This window comes from Cervus canadensis, chromosome 19 (assembly GCF_019320065.1).
Source record: "Cervus canadensis isolate Bull #8, Minnesota chromosome 19, ASM1932006v1, whole genome shotgun sequence".
Lineage (NCBI taxonomy): Eukaryota > Metazoa > Chordata > Mammalia > Artiodactyla > Cervidae > Cervus > Cervus canadensis.
The window spans coordinates 43,882,808-43,903,697 of record NC_057404.1 but is presented as its reverse complement, the minus strand read 5'-3'; the positions used below and the strand labels follow the sequence as shown (position 1 = coordinate 43,903,697).

At 36.8% G+C, this 20,890-nt stretch overlaps 1 non-coding gene across 1 annotated transcript; it reads left to right on the top strand.

Moving 5' to 3' along the window:
* The first annotated feature begins 12,299 nt into the window (after positions 1 to 12,299).
* LOC122422431 lies at positions 12,300 to 12,406 on the top strand. The gene has a single exon (XR_006263829.1). It is a non-coding gene; the product is annotated as a U6 spliceosomal RNA (small nuclear RNA).
* The last annotated feature ends 8,484 nt before the right edge of the window (positions 12,407 to 20,890 follow it).

Below are 20,890 nucleotides of genomic sequence, written 5' to 3'. Positions count from 1 at the left end.
GAATTGGAGTGACATGGAGATCTCTTCTTTCCACTTTGGTCACAGATAATATTTTATCCCAAAGATACTATTTTCTTACTAAACCAAGAAATAATCGTTGTACCTTTCCACTCATCATTTAAGTATTTTTATTTAACAATATATATAATGTGATATATTTCTATGGGAAAAAAAGTTACATTTATGTACATATAATTGCACATTTGGGAAAAGTTTGAACAGATACATATATGAACAGAGGACTTGGAGGGGAGAAGAGGGGGATTTTCTCTTTTTACTTAAAACATTTAAATATCTCTGTGTTCGACATTTTTAAAAGTGTTTTTGAAGTAGAGTTGGTTTACCAGGTTGTGTTTGTTTCTGCTGCGCAGCAAAGTGATTCAGTTATGTGCGCACACACACACACACACACACACACACATATATACATTCTTTCTCATATTCTTTTCCATTATGGTTCATCACAAGATATTGAATATCATTCCCTGTGCTATACAGTAGGACCTTGTTTATCCATCTTATTTATCATAGTTTGCATCTGCTAGTAACAAACTCCCAGTCTTTCCCTTCCCCACTCCTCATCCCCCTTGGCAACCACAAGTCTATTCTTTATATCCATTAGTCTGTTTCTGTTTTGTAGATAGGTTTATTTATGTAGTATTTTAGATTCCACATGTGTGATACCGTGTGGCATCTGTCTTTCTCTTTCTGACTTACTTCACTTTGTTTGATAATCTCTAGGTCCATCCATGTTGCTACAAACAGCATTATTTCATTCGTTTTTGTGGTTGTTTTGGACATTCTTAAACACCCTACAACTTACCAAGTTCTCTATAACACTGAATTCTTTAGGTCACTACCCCAGTCAAAATACTGTCTCCTTTTCAAATCAAAAAGCCAACAAGAGTGTCAAGACTAGTGACCATTTATAGAGCACCTACCTTGTTCATGTTATTTGCATACTATAACTCAGGCAATCCTCAAAATAATTCCAGGAGGCAAATATTGCCATTCTTGTTGCTCAGATGCAGAACTGAGACTGAAGGAAGTTCCAGACCTCTCTCTAGAACATCAGACATGAGATTCTAGCCCAAGTGTGTCAGACTCTCAAACCTGTGCTTTTCCCATTGAAGAGTATTTTTCCTCATAAAAAGAGAAGTCCCTGCCTTTTCTGTAGTCTCTGATCAGGTGTTTCCAAAAGAAAACAATGCCTGATTATCAGAGTGAATGAATATTGAATTAGATTTTCAACCTTAAGCTACATATTTCACTATTTCACATCTTATGAAATTGGTATCCAAAAAAACTTGAGTGTGAAAGTTCAGCCAATTGACTAATTGCAAATTCAGAACTAAATGGAGTCTCTGATGCCAAAACTGTTTTCCTCCACTTTCAACAACATGATAGTAATCCAGACACAATTTCTCCTCTATTTCATGTCTGCAAAGTGAAAGTGAAAGTTGCTCAGTCGTGTCCGACTCTTTGCGACCCCATGGACTATACAGTTCATGGAATTCTCCAGGCCAGAATACTGGAGTGGGTAGCCTTTCCGTTCTCCAGGGGATCTTCCCAAACCCAGGGATTGAACTCAGGTCTCCAACATTGCAGGCAAATTCTTTACCAGCTGAGCTATCATGGAAGCCCCCATGGTTGCAAACTGTGATACAACTGCCCTAGATTCTCAAAGACAAAAATTTCATTTTGTAGGCATTCTTTCCACAGATATCTTCCTCCTCCTTTCCTTGTGACAATATATGTGTAGATTACGAGTAATCCAGAGCAACCAGAGACAAACTTAAAAACAAATATGCCACTTGATTTTAAATGTGCTAAATGTTGCCCTAATATTAGTATGAAAAATGTATAAACGAAGTGTGCAGACCATTTTGGGTGGGATTATAAGGGCTGGAAATAAGAATCGTAAGAAAGCCAAAAGTTTTTAGAGTGCAAGTAAGTTGAGAAAATAGAAGGACCATTTAGAAGTCAATAATCAGAGATTTAGTGAGACCATCAAAAGCAAGAAAGAAGAAACTGCTCAGAGATTCTGAACTAGGACTGTGTACACCCCAAGAGAGAAGTTTGTACAGGGAAATTCAGTGAGCAGACTATTCAACAGGGTGATATTTAATCCAATCTTGGGCAGACTGGGATAACTGCTTTAATCTATTACCAAGGAAACAGAAGGAATCTTGACTCCTCTGACAGGTTATAAGAGAAACCTTGAGTATATAATTATGGCAAGGTGCAGGGCTGTGTATGTATCAGGAGGTAGAAGGGGAAAGTGAGAATGCTCAAGGGTAGATAGAAAGATGAGTGTGATAATTCATATGCTGATTTAGAAAAAGTCACAAGAAAGTCAGAAGTAGGTAGCAATTATAAACTAGTGACAAGCTCAATTGACCAACATGTACCTGTGTACTTTATCTTATCACTTTAACTGAGACTCATTTTGATTTTAGTTTCAAGAAATTATTTATGTTACTTAAATAGTTTGTTCTGAAGGTAAATTAAGGTGAAAGGTGAAGTCACAGAATCAGTCATTGAAAACTTACTAAGTGTCTATTTGTCTCCACCCACAATGGTGATAGGCTGGATCACCCAATTTAATACACATTGTATTAACTGATTTTTATTTGCCTGCTTACAAATATTGGTTAGTAAATGTGAGTGTATGTGTGTGTGAGAGAGAGAGGGAGAATGGGAATTTGGTATAAGACTTGTTTTTATTATGGACCTCTCCACTTCTAGTTACTGGTAACTATAGAAGCTTAGAAAGAACCTGATAATTTAAGATGATTAAATTTCCTTTAAGGTGTATCTTTAAAGTTACTTAAAATGTTAAACAAAACAGACAAAATGGGGTACCTCTAACTTTACCAGTGATATGTGTATAACCCTCATAGAGAAAATTTCTAGAAGTGTATTGTTATATTAAATCCAAATCAGTACCTTTCTTTTAGTCAGTAAAAGCTATTATTAAATATAAATGCTGAGTTACCAAGTTTCATTTCATATTAAAATACAGGCTTTAATTTTGGGAATTTCTGTCTTTGGGATGATTTATTTCTCAGAGTAAATCACCAAGGTCTTATTTCCTCCCTTAATAATGAAGAAGGTGATACTGGTTTAATTGTAAACAGAACAGAGAAGAAAATAGTGATCAGAATGGTAGCTTCTCTATCTCTTCATCTTGTGATTTGAAGAGAGATACTCTATATATTTATCCCCCAAAATGACAATAAATAAATTTGCATATAAACTCAAAGGAAAAATAAATATTTTCTCAAAAACCATCTGATTTGAGTCTTGGACAAAAGCCATAAGTATTAGGACAATTATGAAAACTTGAGATGGAAAGATAGAAATGAAAGTTTCTCATTCCTGAAGGTTGGTATCTCAGTTACCTTATTACATCAAAGCACTGTGATTAAAAGAAAAAACAAACAAAAAAAACTCCTATCAGTAAAGAACAGCTTTCAATGCCCTCCTTTTTTTTTTTTCTTTTTTTTGCCAGTGTAAGCATTTCAGATAAAAGAAAGGAAAAGTGTCTTCACTGTGGCTTCAGGACCCCCTAGAAAACAATGGTTTTAAGTTGGCACCTAAATTACTGTTTCTTAGACCAGAGTATAGAATGTATTTATTTATGGTGTGGTGGGGTGGAGGTTAGGGCAAGATTTTTTCCCCCAAATAAAAATTCCTGTGCACCCAACATGTAAAACAATAGAAGAATAGAATGGATCTGTAAGGCAGACTGCAGTTTTGTTTTTTAATAAGTGGAAAACATTCTGTTGTTGCAGGATCCAGGAGCACATTCTCAGTATATCATATTCAGTATATCATATTCATATCAGTATATATATCAGTATATCATATTCAGAACTGTCCCATATTGAGTTAGTTCAGTTCGGACAATTTGACGATGTAGAATCTTTTAGCCTAGATCTAAGAACAACTGCTTGAGGAAAATCACAAGAGCTTTCAACACTTGCCAGAGAAAGTTAATGTCTTACCTTATCTGTTTAGTACACTGCATACCAAAGAATGAGAAAAGGTATCCTGTAAGCATGTAATTGAATAAAAGAGATTCAAAACATAAGCAGAGGTGCTTTATGCTTCTTTCTGTGTTGTATGTCAAGGATGCTATGGAAACATATCACTAGCTAGGATTTATTGAGCACTCACTATGAGCAAGCTATAAGCAAGATACTTATAGATCATGGCACTTAATTCTCACAAGAACCTCATGAGATAGGTACAACAACTCTTGATGTACAAAGAGTTAAACTAAAGTTAGAGATTTTAAGTAATTTCCCAACATTATAAATGGTAAGTTATGGAGTCAGAATCCAAACTCAGGTATAAATTTCTAACTATTATGCCATATACATATAACATTATTGAAAAAATACTTATCTTTTAAAGAAATTACATTCTAATTATTTTGGCCCAGTTAAATTCTCATAATCATACCTCCCTCACCACTTCTGTGACACTGGCATATAGTTAATGACAAGGAAATATAGTTATTAGTATGATTTTCAACAAATCATTACATGACAACCTCACTGATGACATATTTGTCATCTGTGAAAGAAGAGAATAGCTTTTATAATGCTAGAACTTTACTTTCAAAATCAGAACAGGTGCTAAGAAAGACAAATTTTGAGAGTCATTTCTAAGCCACGTTACTGAGAGAGCAAAGGTCACCTTGGATTGATAAATACTAATCTGTATCTGGCTGCTAAACTGTAGTATACAACAAGAATACTCTTTAAGCCAGTAATAATTCAATCTCAATTATCTTTTAAAAGATATGTTTTAAAATTATGTGTTGAAGTTCATCTGAAGGTGAACATGCCTAATTCAGAATATGTGCTATGCTTTTAAAAGTTTTTTTACTTAAAGTTGAAGACAGAAAAATATTTGAAATTTTGATTGCAAGCAGAAGTGTTTGAATCTGAATAACAGTTTCCACTTAGTTTTTTCAAATGTTTATCCAATCGATTAAAACCCAATGTCACAGTTTTCCTTTATGAGACAAGCAAACATTCCTTGTGTTTATTTGCCTTTGACCTTTCATTTAGAAAGCAAAGATTAGAGTTGAAATTCTATAAGTCCATTAAACTATTATTTGATCCAACCCCTGCTGCTGAAATTTATTATGATTTTTCTTATGATTATAAAATGAGACATGTTTATTATAGACAGTACTGAAAACACAGAAAGAGATAATAAAAATTAACTGCAACTCCAGGACCTGGAAATAATACTACTTCTTTCACATATAGTATATCCTTTGTGCAATTTCTCATTTATGCATTTCTGTACAAATATGACTCTTGAAAGTCCCTTGGACAGCAAGGAGATCAAACCAGTCCATCCTAAAGGAAATCAGTCCTGGGTGTTCATTGGAAGGACTGATGTTGAAGCTGAAGCTTCGATACTTTGGCCACCTGATGCAAAGAACTGACTCATTGGAAAAGACCCTGATTCTGGGAAAGATTGAAGGCAGGAGGAGAAGGAGACGACAGAGGATGAGATGGCTGGATGGCATCACTGACTCGATGGACATGAGTTTGAGCAAGCTTCGGGAGCTGGTGATGGACAGGGAGGCCTGGCATGCTGCAGTCCACGGGTTTCCAAGAGTTGGACATGACTGAGCCACTGAACTGAACTGATACAAACATGAGACCATACTTTGCAGATTTTTGTAACTATTTCAATTAAGAAAATGTAATGAGCATCTCTCTGTGTCATATTAATATGTATAATTTATATAACTGATTGTCTCAAGTTAGAACTTGGATATTCTCATTTTTTTTTATTATAAATGATGTGACATTAAACATCCCTACACATAAATCTTTGTGTGCACACTCTTCTTTTTCCTTTCCATAGACTAGAAATATTTTGCATACAATTAAAATATGATTCCAGAAACACTAATTCATTAACATAGTGATATTTTGTAAATCATTTGAATATATTTATAGTTCCAGGGCATGCTTCCTTTGAAGCATTTTGAGAAGTTTCATATACATTAAACTTAATTCCTGTTGTTTGATGGGTCAGCTTTTTTTAAATGAAGGGAATGAAAGAAAGTGGCAAGAAAGAGTTTACCGAATGAGAGGATAGAGAAAGCAAAAAAGGGGAAATAATCTTTGGTGCTTCATTCATTCTTTTCTTTTTCTAGAATACTTGTCCTTGCCTTGTCTACCAAGTAACGCTTTTCAGCCTCCTACATCTACATGCAGCTGTAACATCATCTCCCGTGTGTATGTAGTGATTCTATGTGTGAGTTCTCTTAGCCACTTTTTACAAATCCTGGCTCTTTTCTTTGTGTATCATAATTTGATATCACTGGCAATAATATTTTGTAGCTCTGACTTGTCCTCTGGCAGGGACTCAAGGTAAGGCCTGTATTCTATTCATCTTTGCATCTCTGGTGACTAAAGGAGAGCTTATATAAGTGCTATTTTATAAATGTTTAAAGAATAAATGAATAAGTGAATGGCAAAGTCTACCATCTCCACAAAGAAGCCGTATTTACTGTTCTGGGATAAGGGGAGAAGGTTAGGAGAATTTATTGCCTGGGCCCCTGGACTTTTTTTCACTGAAGGGGAAGAAAGGAAGGGAGGGAGTTCTATATCTTCAGTCTTAAAAGCAGAATGCAATGACTCTCAATGTCTGTGTTCAGGGACCTGATAAATAATCTTATCTACAATAAGTAGATAAAATACAAACCTCAACAATACAAACGAAATTAATCATAGTAGCAAATTCATGGAGGTTTTAAACCTAGGTTAAAAAAAATTTGTTTGTCTGGATCCTTTGGACAAATTCGTTTCCCTTTCTCCCCCTCTCAAAGGAAACAAAGATCAGCAAATACTGGCAGCCAAAAGCTACCCTATATCTGCCTTTGTGTGCCTAACAAGCTTTAGAGTGTTCCCTTGATGGTAGCAAACAATGCATTATGTAGAACTGCGGAAGACTAGTACTAGAAGACCCATTAGTGCTTTCTTGTGGAAACAGCTGTCTGGTGGGTTTGTGTTTGCAGAGGAATTTGTATTAATAAAGCTATGTTAATATAACTTTCCCTAATTCTTGTTAATGGTTTTGCGATTTGTTTTTATAGGTGACTTGACAAATCAAGTCTGAAACAAAGGGTCATTTCATATTGTTCCTTCGATCACCAAAATATTTTGCCATACTTTCCATGGAAGTTCTAGATCAGTACTATTTCCACTCAGATTTCAGGCAGAAAGGACACTAGGGGTTCAGTAGAGGCACTAACACTTCCTTTCTCTTCTTCAAATCCAAAACACCAGGCCATCCTGGAGAAATGAAAATCTCTACCAGAAGCACATAGATACACACATGATCTTAAACAATGCTGTAAGCAGACTGAGGAGGCATGAAAAGGGGGGAAGGGTTAGTTTAAAACCAGGATGATTTTGTCACACCATGTTATCCTGTCCTCTGCTTTGTGTTTTATGCATGTCTGTGTTGTTTGAGTTTGTTATATGGAGCATATATTTATAACAAAAACAAAGACTCAAAACTGCAAAAATAAAATCATAAGGCAAATGAAGAAATCACAAATATGAAAAAGAGTTAAGATCATTAATAATATCTTAATGGCAAGAATTCAACCCAATTGATAAAGAGGACATCACAAAAGAGTCCCACATGACTTAGCAACTTAACAGCGACAACACCTCGATAATAAAATGTGGGCAAAGATCATGAATAGACATCTCCCAAAAAAGGAAGTGCACGTGGTCATTCTGCTACAACTCTGCTGCCTTTAATCTATCCTCCCAAAGGACAACAGAGTTATTTTTCTAAAACAAGATCATATTTACTCCTCTGATGAAGTTTTTTTCTCCATATTCTAAGTGCTTTTCAACTTTTGTAAGGAGGGAGTTACATTACCACAGATGGAGAGAATTTTCATTAGCAGTCTGTGATTGGCGATGATTGAAGATCATTTTCAGAAGAGTAGAGTGACGTGAGCTGGATTTCAGAGGTTTAAAGAAATAATCCTGAGAAATGACTTCAGGATAAATACAATCTACCCATCTGAGAAGCTTGTCAAGGAAAGGGAGTAAAACACAACCATGGCTAGGATTGTGTGTTAGTCACTCTGTTGTGTCCAACTCTTTGCGACCCCATAGACTATAGCCTGCCAGGATCCTCTGTCCACAGAATTCTCCAGGCAAGCATACTGGAGTGGGTTGCCATTTCTCACTCCAGGGGATCTTCCTGACCCCAGGGATCGAACCTGGGTGTCCCTCATTGCAGGCAGATTCTTCACCGTCTAAGTCACTAGGGAAGCCCAATAACTAGGAGGGGAAATGGTTATTAACGTACCTATCTGTCTAACAGACACTGAGTGTTGATCTTGTTTTGACTTTCTACATTCCTGTTAGTTTGTTTCTATGCGTTTTTAGAAGGATAAGCAATGTAACTCACACTCATGGAAAATTTGAGAGGTACAGATTAGTAGAAGGAGATAGAAGACATCATCCCAAGGTCCCACCCTCCTGAAACAGTAGTGATATTTTAGAGAGTTCATTTCAACACCTTTTTTAGAATCCCTTTACATTTTAATATGTATGAGATATTGTGAGGGACAGGGAAGCCTGGTGGGCTGTAGCCCACGGAGTTGAGAAGAATCAGACATGACTTGGTGACAACACATGAGATACTACATTTCTCTATAAATCTGAGATAATGTAAGGCCTGTTTACATTTTGTGCTATTTCTAACCTTTGTCATCCAAACAGGGTGTGTTTCTGCAATGTAAGTCTCTTAAAATCTTTTTTTGTCTTTCATGAATCTCATTGAAATTTAGCTCATTAAACAAAAGTCACACACACAAATCTTCTTGAGACAAATCCTTCTCTACCTTAGACTTCTGTTAAGATGGCCTAAGAATAATACTATGTGCTTCTTAAAAGCCTATGTTCAACAAAAATATTCCCCTTAGAGTTTTCTGAGGTTTTACCAAAAGACTCTAAAGTCACACTTTCAATTTTATTTTTAGAACATGCTTTACTGATAGTGGTTGGATTTGATATTTGCTCAGAAGCTATTTCTTAATTTTTGCATCATTTTAAAAATCATGGTTATCATTGTACATCTATTATCATTATATAAATTTTCATTTATATGCTATTTCATACATATTTTCTACATATGTATCAAGTCATTCATTTCAATCGCTCAGTCATGCCTGACTGTTTGTGACCCCCTGGAATGCAGCACGCCAGCTTCCCTGTCCATCACCAACTCCCGGAGTTTGTTCTATATATATATATAAATATGTAAAATAATTAGTGCTAAAGCATATCCAATTTCCCATGTTACCAAATATTTCATGAACAACATTTTGATTGGCTGTTTTTATCCTATATGCTGTTTTTCATCTAATCATTCCCCAGATGTATACATGGTGGTAGGTGTTTCCATTAATAAGTTGTGTATTTATAAGCCACATGTTGAACAACTTTGGTTGAGATGGTTGGATGGCATCACTGACTCAATCGACATGAGTTTGAGTAAACTCCAGGAGTTGGTGATGGACAGGGAGGCCTGGCATGCTGCAGTCCATGGGGTCACAAAGAGTTGGACACGACTGAGCGACTGAACTGTCTGACTGACTGACTGACTGAAAAGATAATTATCAGACAAGGAGAATATATTCATGACATAAAAAATAAAGGATTCATATCAAACATATAAAGTATTACATATAAAGCAGAAAAAAGATTTAAAAATCCAACCCCTTCCAATCCAGAGTTGGCAATAGGCAATGAATTTGATCAGGTTAATCCTTGAAGTAGTAGAAAGCATACTGATGATTAAATACATAAAAAGATTGCATTGTTACTAGTAATATGGGCAAAAATATTAAAACAATAATAATGATTTCACATCCATCAGATTAGCAAAAACATAAAACTTCTAACAATTCCAAATTTTAGCAATGATGTGGAGAAATGATTACCCTTTCAGGTTATTGATTAAAGTATACATTTGTACAATTACTTTGGAAAGCAATTTTAAAATACATAAAAATTTGAAAGTTTTCAGCCATTTTGGAAAGAAAGGAGTTTGGCAATATCCAATATCCAGTACACTTTATTATTTTTTTTCATTTATTTATGTTAGTTGGAGTCTAATTACTTTACAATATTGTAGTGTTTTTTGCCATACATTGATATGAATCAGCCATGGATTTACATGTGTTTCCCATCCTGAACTCCCCTCTCACCTCCCTCCCCATCCCATCCCTCTGGGTCATTTTAAAATGTGGGTACCTTTTGACCATCAGTTTCTTCTTTAGGCCTATTATCATAGAAAAGCTCTCACAGAAGACATAAACAGAGTCATTCATTGAAGTATCATTTAATAGTGAAAATTGCAACCAATGCAAATCTCCACTAATAGATGGCAGCATAAATAAGATATGGTATCTTCCTGTGATGAGGAAACTATGCAGTAATTAAAATGAATGAGCTACCAAAAAACAGGTTGCCTAATATTATATATAGTATAATTCTTTTTGTATGCATTTTTAAGATATACCAAAGAATACTATCCTAAAAGCTTGACGTGCCTAAACTGGCAGATAGTGATAATATTTTTTTCCTGGATAAAAAGAGAGAAAATTAGGGATTATGCAATACATGCATCACAAATATACATGGATTTGTGTGATTTTCTGTGTTTTTGACTATGAAAAAGAATAAAGAAAAACAGTGCATAAGTGGAAGTTAAGAAATCAAATAATAGAAGATCTCTTGATAGCACAATTTCTTCTTACACATTTGACAAATACCTGAGGTGTCTAGACCTGGTTAGCTCTTTACTGAGTGAGTAGAAATCAGTATACGGGATAGATACAACTGCTGCTTAAAATTTTAAAAGGATACAGACAAGTAATTTTTTTAAATTTTGAATTGGAGGATAATTGCTTTACAATGTGTTGGCTTCTACTGTACAACAGTGTGAATCAGCTATAAAAGTGCACGCATAGCCCCTCCCTCTCCAGCCTCCTCCCACACCCCATCCTACCCTTCTAGGCTGACACAGAGCACCAAGTTGGGCTCCCTGTGCTATACGGCTGATTCCCACTGGCTCTCTGTTTTACCCATGGTCGTGTACATATGTCCATGCTGCTAAGTCACTTCAGTCGTGTCCGACTCTGTGCAACCCCATAGACGGCAGCCCACCAGGCTCCCCCGTCCCTGGGATTCTCCAGGCAAGAACACTGAAGTGGGTTGCCATTTCCTTCTCCAATATATGTCAATGCTGCTCTCTAAATTCGTCCCTCTACTCCTTCCCCCACTATGTCCACAAGTCCATTCTCTACACCCGTGTCTCTATTTTTGCCCTACAAATAGGTTCATCAGTACCATTTTTCTAGATTCCATGTGTATGGATTAGTACACAACATTCAGACAGGTAAACTGATACTCACAATACCATGAGAAACGTGCGGACATAGAGACGTACAGAGAACTAATGTAGGTATATGAGAGGACCGACCCTTGTGTTAGTTATGATGTCTTAGATGCAAGGAACAGAAAATAGCTTACACAATTACAGGGATGTATTGGTTTAAATAACTGGCAGCTTTAAAGATGGATCAGGAAAGGTTTGATTCAGCAACTAAAAAACATCAAACTGCAAGTTTCTCTGCAATCCTCCCCGGGTCAGTTCAGCTTCACCCCATGTGGGCTCCTGCTGTGGCGCCACAAGGCTACCAAATCTCCAAGTTCAGTGTTTCTCCAGTTCATGACCAGGGAGAGACGCAGAAGCCCTTCTGTAAGCAATGAGAAATCTTCTTTCTTCAGAAGCCTCCAGAAATCTCTTTATCACAGGGCCTTTCTACTGCTATGTCCCCAGCACCAGGCAAAGTGGAGGACCTCAGTTAAAACTGGTCAACTGACCTGAATCTCCACAAATTATAAATTCACAAAACACTCAGCAGGCTTTCAAAAAAATATTTTTAGGAACAGAATACTTTTATTTTTATAAATTTTAACAAATAATTTATTCACTTATTTTCTAAATTTGCACCTTTTTTACTAGAAGTATTTTCATAGTTCTCAAATGATGCTTTTAAAGTATTTCTCTATTTTAGAAGTTATAATCACAAATTATATATTCTGCTATTATGTTACTTGGAAATTTATAGTGATTTACTAGCAAATAAGTATATAAACAAGATTATTTTTAAATGTAAACTCATAATTAAATGAAAATGAAAGCATAAGATGCTAGGGAGAGTGCTCGCTTCGGCAGCACATATACTAAAATTGGAACGATACAGAGAAGATTAGCATGGCCCCTGCGCAAGGATGACACGCAAATTCGTGAAGCGTTCCATATTTTTAAAAAAAAAAAGATGCTAGGGAGAAATATGGTTAAATAACTTTATAACTTAGCTGACAAAAGTTTATCTAGCTGTAACATAAAAATCAAAATCTATAAAAGAGATAAATTGACTACCTAAAATTAAAATAGCTGCATATAAAAATACCCTAAAGAAGGTAGAAGTAGATACAATGAACTCAGAGTTAATATTTTAACATATGTGATTGACAGGTTAATTACCATAAATTACAAGAACTACTACAAATCAATATCAAATAACCAAATAAAATAAGGAAAAGGCAAAATTCAGAAAAAACAATACAAAGAAAGAGTACAAATAACCACTAAACATATAAAAGATGCTTCATTTGACTACTAATGAAAGAAATGTGAATTCAAACAATAAGATATTTTTTCTTGGAAAAGATTAAAATAAGTGATATCTTAGTGGTGAAAACAGACCACTTTAGGAGATGGGAGTGTAAATTAGTAATTTATCAACTTTATCAAAAGCAATTTGGAACAATCTATTTAAAGTAAAATCAAATTCAAATTTTAGATATTGATAATTTTAGATTCAGAAACTGCAAGAATTCTTCCTGAAGAAATAATTGTACAAATGTAGAAAGATGTATGTAGAAAGATGTATGTACAAAGGTATTCATTGCAAGTTTGTTTAAAAAAAAAAAAAAATAGAAACCACTTAATTGGCCATCAGTTGAGATCAAGTTAAAAAACATATACTAGTCATCTATGGAATATAACACAATTCCTAAAATAATGTTGTATCTATACTTAGTGACAAGAAAAGATAAAGATAACTACATAAATGATTTTTTTAACTGAAGACTATGTATAATTTGATCACATTTTTATGAAATCATGATACAGACAGATGTTTAAACATGTATTTAAGAAATCCAGAGGAATGTGTCTCAAAGAAAAACCTGTGATTGTCTCTTGAGGGTGGAACTGTGGACAAGTAACATTCTTAGCCTTATACATTCAATATTGCTTAGATATTTTACAGTGGGCATGTAACACTTTTGTACCTAAATATTACATATTCAAAATTTATAATTTTATTTGTTTAAAATATATAACACAAAATTTTTAAGACAGAAATTAATACTGTTAATGCTGTTGAATAACTCTTATTACTATATTTACCTGACACTTCATTGACAGCTAACAGATTAACTAGAAATTTTTTAAATATTCATTTCAAGTTATTAGTAGGGTGGCGTATTAGAAGACAATATAGAAAATATTAGTATACAAGAGTAGAAACTTCTAAGTGAGGGGAATGAAGGCAATAAAAATAGAATATTGAAGATGGTGATTATTTGGGAAAGTTGAATAGCTAAAGAATGTGGAGAGTGTGACATTCAAGATATGCTGTAACATCAGTACTCAGTAGACCCAGTTTTCTTTACTGATGATTCCCCAAAAATATATTTTAAAAATTAGCACCAATCAAGTTCTATGTTTCTCTCTGATCAAGTGACCCATATTTCTTGTGTCAAATAAGAAAAGATGTTCCATTTAGTAATGGGAATAGCTATAAATCAAAACTAGCTAGGTAATTCCCCTCAAAAATCACCTTTCTTCCTCTTCTCTTTTACCAATATTTTACATTCTCTCTGGTGCTGAGTTATTTCTCCACTGAAAACTCATTGGAGACAAAGCAAAAATAACACCCAGTTGTGGATGTGACTGGTGATAGAAGCAAAGTCCAATGCTGTAAAGAGCAATATTGTACAGGAACCTGGAATGTTAGGTCCATGAATCAAGGAAAATTGGAAGTGATCGAAAAGGAGATGACAAGAGTGAACATCGACATTTTAGGAATCAGGGAACTAAAATGGGCTGGAATGGGTGAATTTAACTCAGATGACCATTATATCTACTACGGTGGGCAAGAATCCCTTAGAAGAAATGGAGCAGCCATCATAGTCAACAAGAGTCCGAAATGCGTACTTGGATGCAGTCTCAAAAACAACAGAATGATCTCTGTTCATTTCCAAGGCAGACCATTCAATATCATGGTAACCCAAGTCTATGCCCCAACCAGTAATGCTAAAGAAGCTGAAGTTGAATGGTTCTATGAAGACCTACAAGACCTTCTAGAACTAACACCCCAAAAAGATGTCCTTTTCATTATAGGGGACGGGAATGCAAAAGTAGAAAGTCAAGAAACACCTGGAGTAATAGGCAAATTTGGCCTTGGAGTACAGAATGAAGCAGAGCAAAGGCTAATAGAGTTTTGCCAAGAGAATGCACTGGTCATAGCAAACACCCTCTTCCAACAACACAAGAGAAGGCTCTACACATGGACATCACTGGATGGTCAACACTGAAATCAGATTGATTGTAACTTTTGCAGCCAAAGATGGAAAAGCTGTATACAGTCAGCAAAAACAAGACCAGGAGCTGACTGAGGCTCAGATCATGAACTCCGTATTGACAAATTCAGAATTAAATTGAAGAAAGTAGGGAAAACCACTAGACCATTCAGGTATGACCTAAATCAAATCCCTTATGACTATACAGTGGAAGTGAGAAATAGACTTGAGGGACTATATCTGATAGACAGAGTGCCTAAAGAACTATGGATGGAGGTTTGTGACATTGTACAGGAGACAGGGATAAAGACCATTCCCAAGAAAAACAAATGCAAAAAAGCAAAATGGCTGTGTGAGGAGGCCTTACAAATAGCTGTGAAAAGAAGAGAAGAGAAAAAGCAAAGGAGAAAAGGAAAGATATTCCCATTTGAAAGCAGAGTTACAAAGAATATCAAGTAGAGATAAGAAAGCCTTCCTCAGTGATCAGTGCAAAGAAATAGAGGAAAATAATAGAATGGGAAAGACAAGATCTCTTCAAGAAAATTAGAGATACCAAGAAACATTTCATGCAAAGATGGGCGCTCAATAAAGGACAGAAATGGTAGGGACCTAACAGAAGCGGAAGATATTAAGAAGAGGTGGCAAGAATACACAGAAGAACTACACAAAAAAGATCTTCACAACCAAGATAATCATGATGTGTGATCACACACCTAGAGCCAGACATCCTGGAATGGGATTCAAGTGGGCCTTAGGAAGCATCACTATGAACAAAGCTAGTGGAAGTGATGGAATTCCAGTTGAGCTATTTCAAATCCTAAAAGATGATGCTGTGAAAGTGCTGCACTCAATATGACAGCAAATTTGTAAAACTCAGCAGTGGCCACAGGACTGGAAAAGGTCAGTTTTCATTCCAATCCCAAAGAAAGGCATTGCCAAAGAATGCTCAAATTACCACACAACTTCACTCATCCCACACGCTAGTAAAGTAATGCTCAAAATTCTCCAAGCCAGGCTTCAGCAATACATGAACCGTGAACTTCCAGATGTTCAAGCTGGATTTAGAAAAGGCAGAGGAACCAGAGATCAAATTGCCAACATCTGCTGGATCATCGAAAAGCAAGAGAGTTCCAGAAAAACATCTATTTCTGCTTTACTGACTATGCCAAAGCCACTGACTCTGTGGATCACAATAAACTGGAAAATTCTGAAAGAGATGGGAATACCAGATCACCTGACTTGCCTCTTGAGAAATCTGTATGCAGGTCAGGAAGCAACAGTTAGAACTGGACATGGAACAACAGACTGGTTCCTAATAGGGAAAGGAGTACGTCAAGACTGTTTTTTTGTCACCCTGCTTATTTAACTTATATGTAGAGCACATCATGAGAAATGACAGGCTGGATGAAACACAAACTGGAATCAAGATTGCTGGGAGAAATATCAATAACTTCAGATTTGCAGATGACACAACCCTTATGGCAGAAATCGAAGAAGAACTAAAGAGCCTCTTGGTAAAAGTGAAAGGAGAGAGTGAAAAATTTGGCTTAAAACTCAAGATTCAGAAAAGTGAGATTGTGGCATCCATTCCATCACTTCATGGCAAATAGATGGGAAACAGTGGAAACAGTGACAGACTTTATTTTTCAGGGGTTCCAAAATCACTGCAGATGGTGACTGCAGCCATGAAATTAAAAGATGCTTACTCCTTGGAAGGAAAGTTATGACCAACCTAGACAGCATATTAAACAGCAGAGACTTTACTTTGCCAACAAAGGTCCATCTAGTCAAGGCTATGGTTTTTCCAGTAATCATGTATGGATGTGAGAGTTGGACTATAAAGAAAGCTGAGCACAGAAGAATTGATTCTTTTGAACTGTGGTGTTGGAGAAGACTCTTGAGAGTCCCTTGGACTGCAAGGAGATGCAACCAGTCCATCCTAAAGGAGATCAGTCCTGGGTGTTCATTGGAAGGACTGATGCTGAAGCTGAAACTCCATTACTTTGGCCACCTGATGCAAAAATCTGACTCCTTTGAAAAGTCCCTGATGCTGGGAAAGATTAAAGGTGGGCGGAGAAGGGGACAATAGAGGATGAGATGGCTGGATGGCATCACTGACTCTCTGGACATGAGTTTGAGTAAACTCCAGAAGTTGGTAATGGACAGGGAAGCCGGGTGTCCTGGGGTCCATGAGGTCACAAAGAGTCGGGCATGACTGAGCTAGTGAACTGAACTGAACTGAATTGGGTCTGAGAATTCAGGGATAAATAGTATGTGTGTGTGTTTTCACAGGAACTTGAACTCCAAATGAGAAGCCAAACAAATGACAAAGAAATGGAAAAATTGTTCTAGTACATTGAAATAAGTGTTGGTTAAAACTGTAAATAAGATTCTGTGGATTGGGAGTGCTTAAAAATAAAGCTGGCCTCCCTATGTTTAAGGGTGGAGATTACATGTCACTTTAAGATACATCTTTATTCTCTGACAAAACATCTAATATGATTATCTCTTGGTTATCAAATTAGGATGAATATTCAGGAAAACTGGAGTTTGGGATTTTTTTTTTTTGTAGAGGGCTCCAAAAGATACTACTGTACATAGTGCAACAATTAGGAGGACCAAGTACTTGATTTCTTCTAATTCATCTAATTCGTCAGTAGGATCTGGGCTTCCCTGGTGGCTCAGATTGTAGAGTCCACCTGCAGTGAAGGAGACCCAGGTTTGATCTCTGGGTTGGGAAGATTCCCCTGGAGAAGGGAATGGCTACCCACTCCAGTATTCTTGCCTAGAGAATCCCATGTACAGAGCAGACTGGTGGGCTACAGTCCACTGGGTTGCAAAGAATCGGACATGACTGAATGACTAACACACACACACATCAGTAGGATCTACAAGTTCTATCCCTCAAATATATTCTGCCATTAATACTGCAAACATACCATTTTTCTTTTGTTCAAACTACAGCAACAGCCTCTAAATTGATCTCCTAGCAGAACAAATCTTAAGAAGGGAAATAAAAATAAATAAATAAATAAATAAATAAATAAAAAGAAGAAGGGAAATCATGTGCTTCTGAGAACTCTTGCCTCCTTAATAGCCCATCCTGCACACAGAAGCCAAAGTGAGCTTTCTAAAGGGTGATACAAACCCTTCCATACCTTGGTTTAAAATCACCCAATGCCTTCTCTTTATAACCAGAAAAAAAGTCCACCATCCTTGCAATGCCCACGTGCTCATTCCCCTGCTGCCAGGTCTCCCCTTTGTTCCCTACTCCCCAGCCATGTTGCTTTTTCTGCCTCTTAAACAGTGGGCTCCTTTCCATCTCAGGATTTTGACATCTGTTTTTCCTTAACCACATGTCTGCCTCCTACTCATCAATCAAAATGTAACAGCAAAGAAGTGACTACCTTAATTAAAGCAACCCCTTCACTCAGTCTGAATGGCATTTCCACATTTTATCTTCTTACTGCTATCACACCTTGAAATGCCAAGTAACTAAAACCTCCCTGAAGACAGACTTTGTTTCACACACTTTAGTATTTCAAAACTAGAATGGTCCTGTGTATATTTGGTATTTTGGTTGTCGGTTGGTTGACCGAATTAATGGACTATTTGCACCGTAAGGTAGCCTTTCAGAAAAGATCTACAAATTAGGGAAACTATAGAACATTCTCTTTCTAAATACAGGCATGTGGACATATTACAAGTTTGGTTCCAGACAACTGCTATAAACCAAATATCATAATAAAGGGAGTCACATGAATCTTTTGGTTTCCTAGTACACATAAAAGTTATGGTTACAGTATATTGTAGCCTATTAAATGAGAAATAGCACTATGTCTAAATAAACAATGTGCATATCTTAATTTAAAAATACTTTATTGCTAAAACATGCTAACCATCATTTGAAACTTCAGCAACTCAATGTTTTTGCCAGAGGAGAGTCTTTTTTTATTGTTGATGGCTGCTGGCTGATCAGAGTATTGTTGCTAAAGGTTGGGTGGCTGTGGAAATTTCTCAAAATAAAACAGTGATGAAGGTTGCCACATTGATTGACTTCTTTTCATGAATGATTTCTCTGTAGCGTGCAATACTGTTTGATAACATTTTATCTACAGTAGAATTTCTTTCAAAACTGGAGTCAGTCCTCAGGAATCCCTGATGCCGCTTTATCAAGTGAGTTTATGTAGTGTTCTGTTGCTGTTGTTGTTCAGTCTCTCAGACGTGTCTGACTCTTTGCGACCCCGTGGACTGCAGCACACCAGGCCTCCCTGTCTATCACCAACTTCTGGAGCTTGCTCAAACTCATGTCCATCGAGTTGGTGATACCATCCAACCATCTCATCCTCTGTCGTCCCCTTCTCCTGCCTTCAATCTTTCCCAACATCAGGGTCTTTTCCAATGAGTCAGTTCTTCGCATCAGGTGGCCAAAGTGTTGGAGTTTCAGCTTCAGCATCAGTCCTTCCAATGAATATTCAGGACTGATGTCCTTTAGGATTGACTGGTTGGATCTCCTTGCTGTCCAAGGGACTCTCAAGAGTCTTCTCCAGCACCAACTCCAACACCAGTTCAAAAGCATCAATTCTTCGATGCTCAGCTTTCTTCATAGCCCAGCTCTCACATCCATACATGACCACTGGAAAAACTATAGCCTTGACTAGATGGGCCTTTGTTGGCAAAGTAATGTCTCTGGTTTTTAATATAATGTCTAGGTTGGTCATAGCTTTTCTTCCAAGGAGCAAGCATCTTTTAGTTTCATGGCTGTAGTCACCATCTGCAGTGATTTTGGAGCCCAAGAAAATAAAGTCTGTCACTGTTTCCATTGTTTTCCCATCTATGTGCCATAGAGTGATGGGACCGGATGCCATGATCTTCGTTTTTTGAATGTTGAGTTTTAAGCCAACTTTTTCACTCTCCTTTTTCACTTTCATCAAGAGGCTCTTTAGTTCTTCCCTTTCTGTTGTAAGGGTGGTGTTGTCTGCATATCTGAGGTTATTGATATTTCTCCCAGCAATCTTGATTCCAGCTCGTGCTTCATCCAGCCTGGCATTTTGAATGATGATGTACTCTGCATATAAGTTAAATAAACAGGGTGAAAATATACAGCCCTGATGTACTCCTTTCCCAATTTGGAACCAGTCTGTTGTTCCATGTCCAGTTCTAACTGTTGCTTCCTGACCTGCATACAGGTTTCTCAAGAGGCAGGTCAGGTATTCTCATATTCCCATCTCTCTAAGAATTTTTCACAATTTGTTGTGATCCACACAGTCAAAGGCTTTGGCATAGTCAATAAAGCAGAAATAGATGTTTTTCTGGAACTCTGTTGCTTTTTCTATGATCCAATGTATGTTGGCAATTTGATCTCTGGTTCTTCTGCCTTTTCTAAATCCAGTTTGAACAACTGGAAGTTCTCAGTTCACATACTATTGAAGCCTGGCTTGGAGAATTTTGAGCATTACTTTGGACGTGTGTGAGATGAGTGCAATTGTGCGGTAATTTGCACATTTTTGGCATTGCCCTTCTTTGGGTTTGGAATGAAAACTGACTTTTTCCAGTCCTGTGGCCACTGCTGAGTTTTACAAATTTGCTGGCATATTGAGTGCAGCATTCTTACAGCATCATCTTTTAAGATTTGAAATAGCTCAACCTGAATTCCATCACTTCCACTAGCTTTGCTCGTAGTGATGCTTCCTAAGGCCCATTTGACTTTGCATTTCAGGATATCTGGCTCTAGGTGAGTGATCACACCATCGTGGCTATCTGAGTCATGAAGATCTTTTTTGTGTAGTTCTTCTGTGTATTCTTGCCACCTCTTCTTAATATCTTCTGCTTCTGTTAGGTCCCTACCATTTCTGTCCTTTATTGTGCCCATCTTTGCATGAAATGTCCCTTTGGTATCTCTAATTTTCTTGAAGAGATCTCTAGTCTTTCCCATTCTATTGTTTTCCTCCATTTCTTTGCATTGATCACTGGAGAGGACTTTCTTCTCTCCTTGCTCTTCTTTGGAACTCTGCAAACCTAAGTCTGCCTACCCACTGCACAGCAAAGCAATCTACTGATGCCAGATAGTGTGAAGGAGGGTACAGCGTTTATTGCAAGGCACCCACTGTGGGGCGAAGGAGAATGGTAGCTCATGCTCAGAAACATGAACTTTCAGG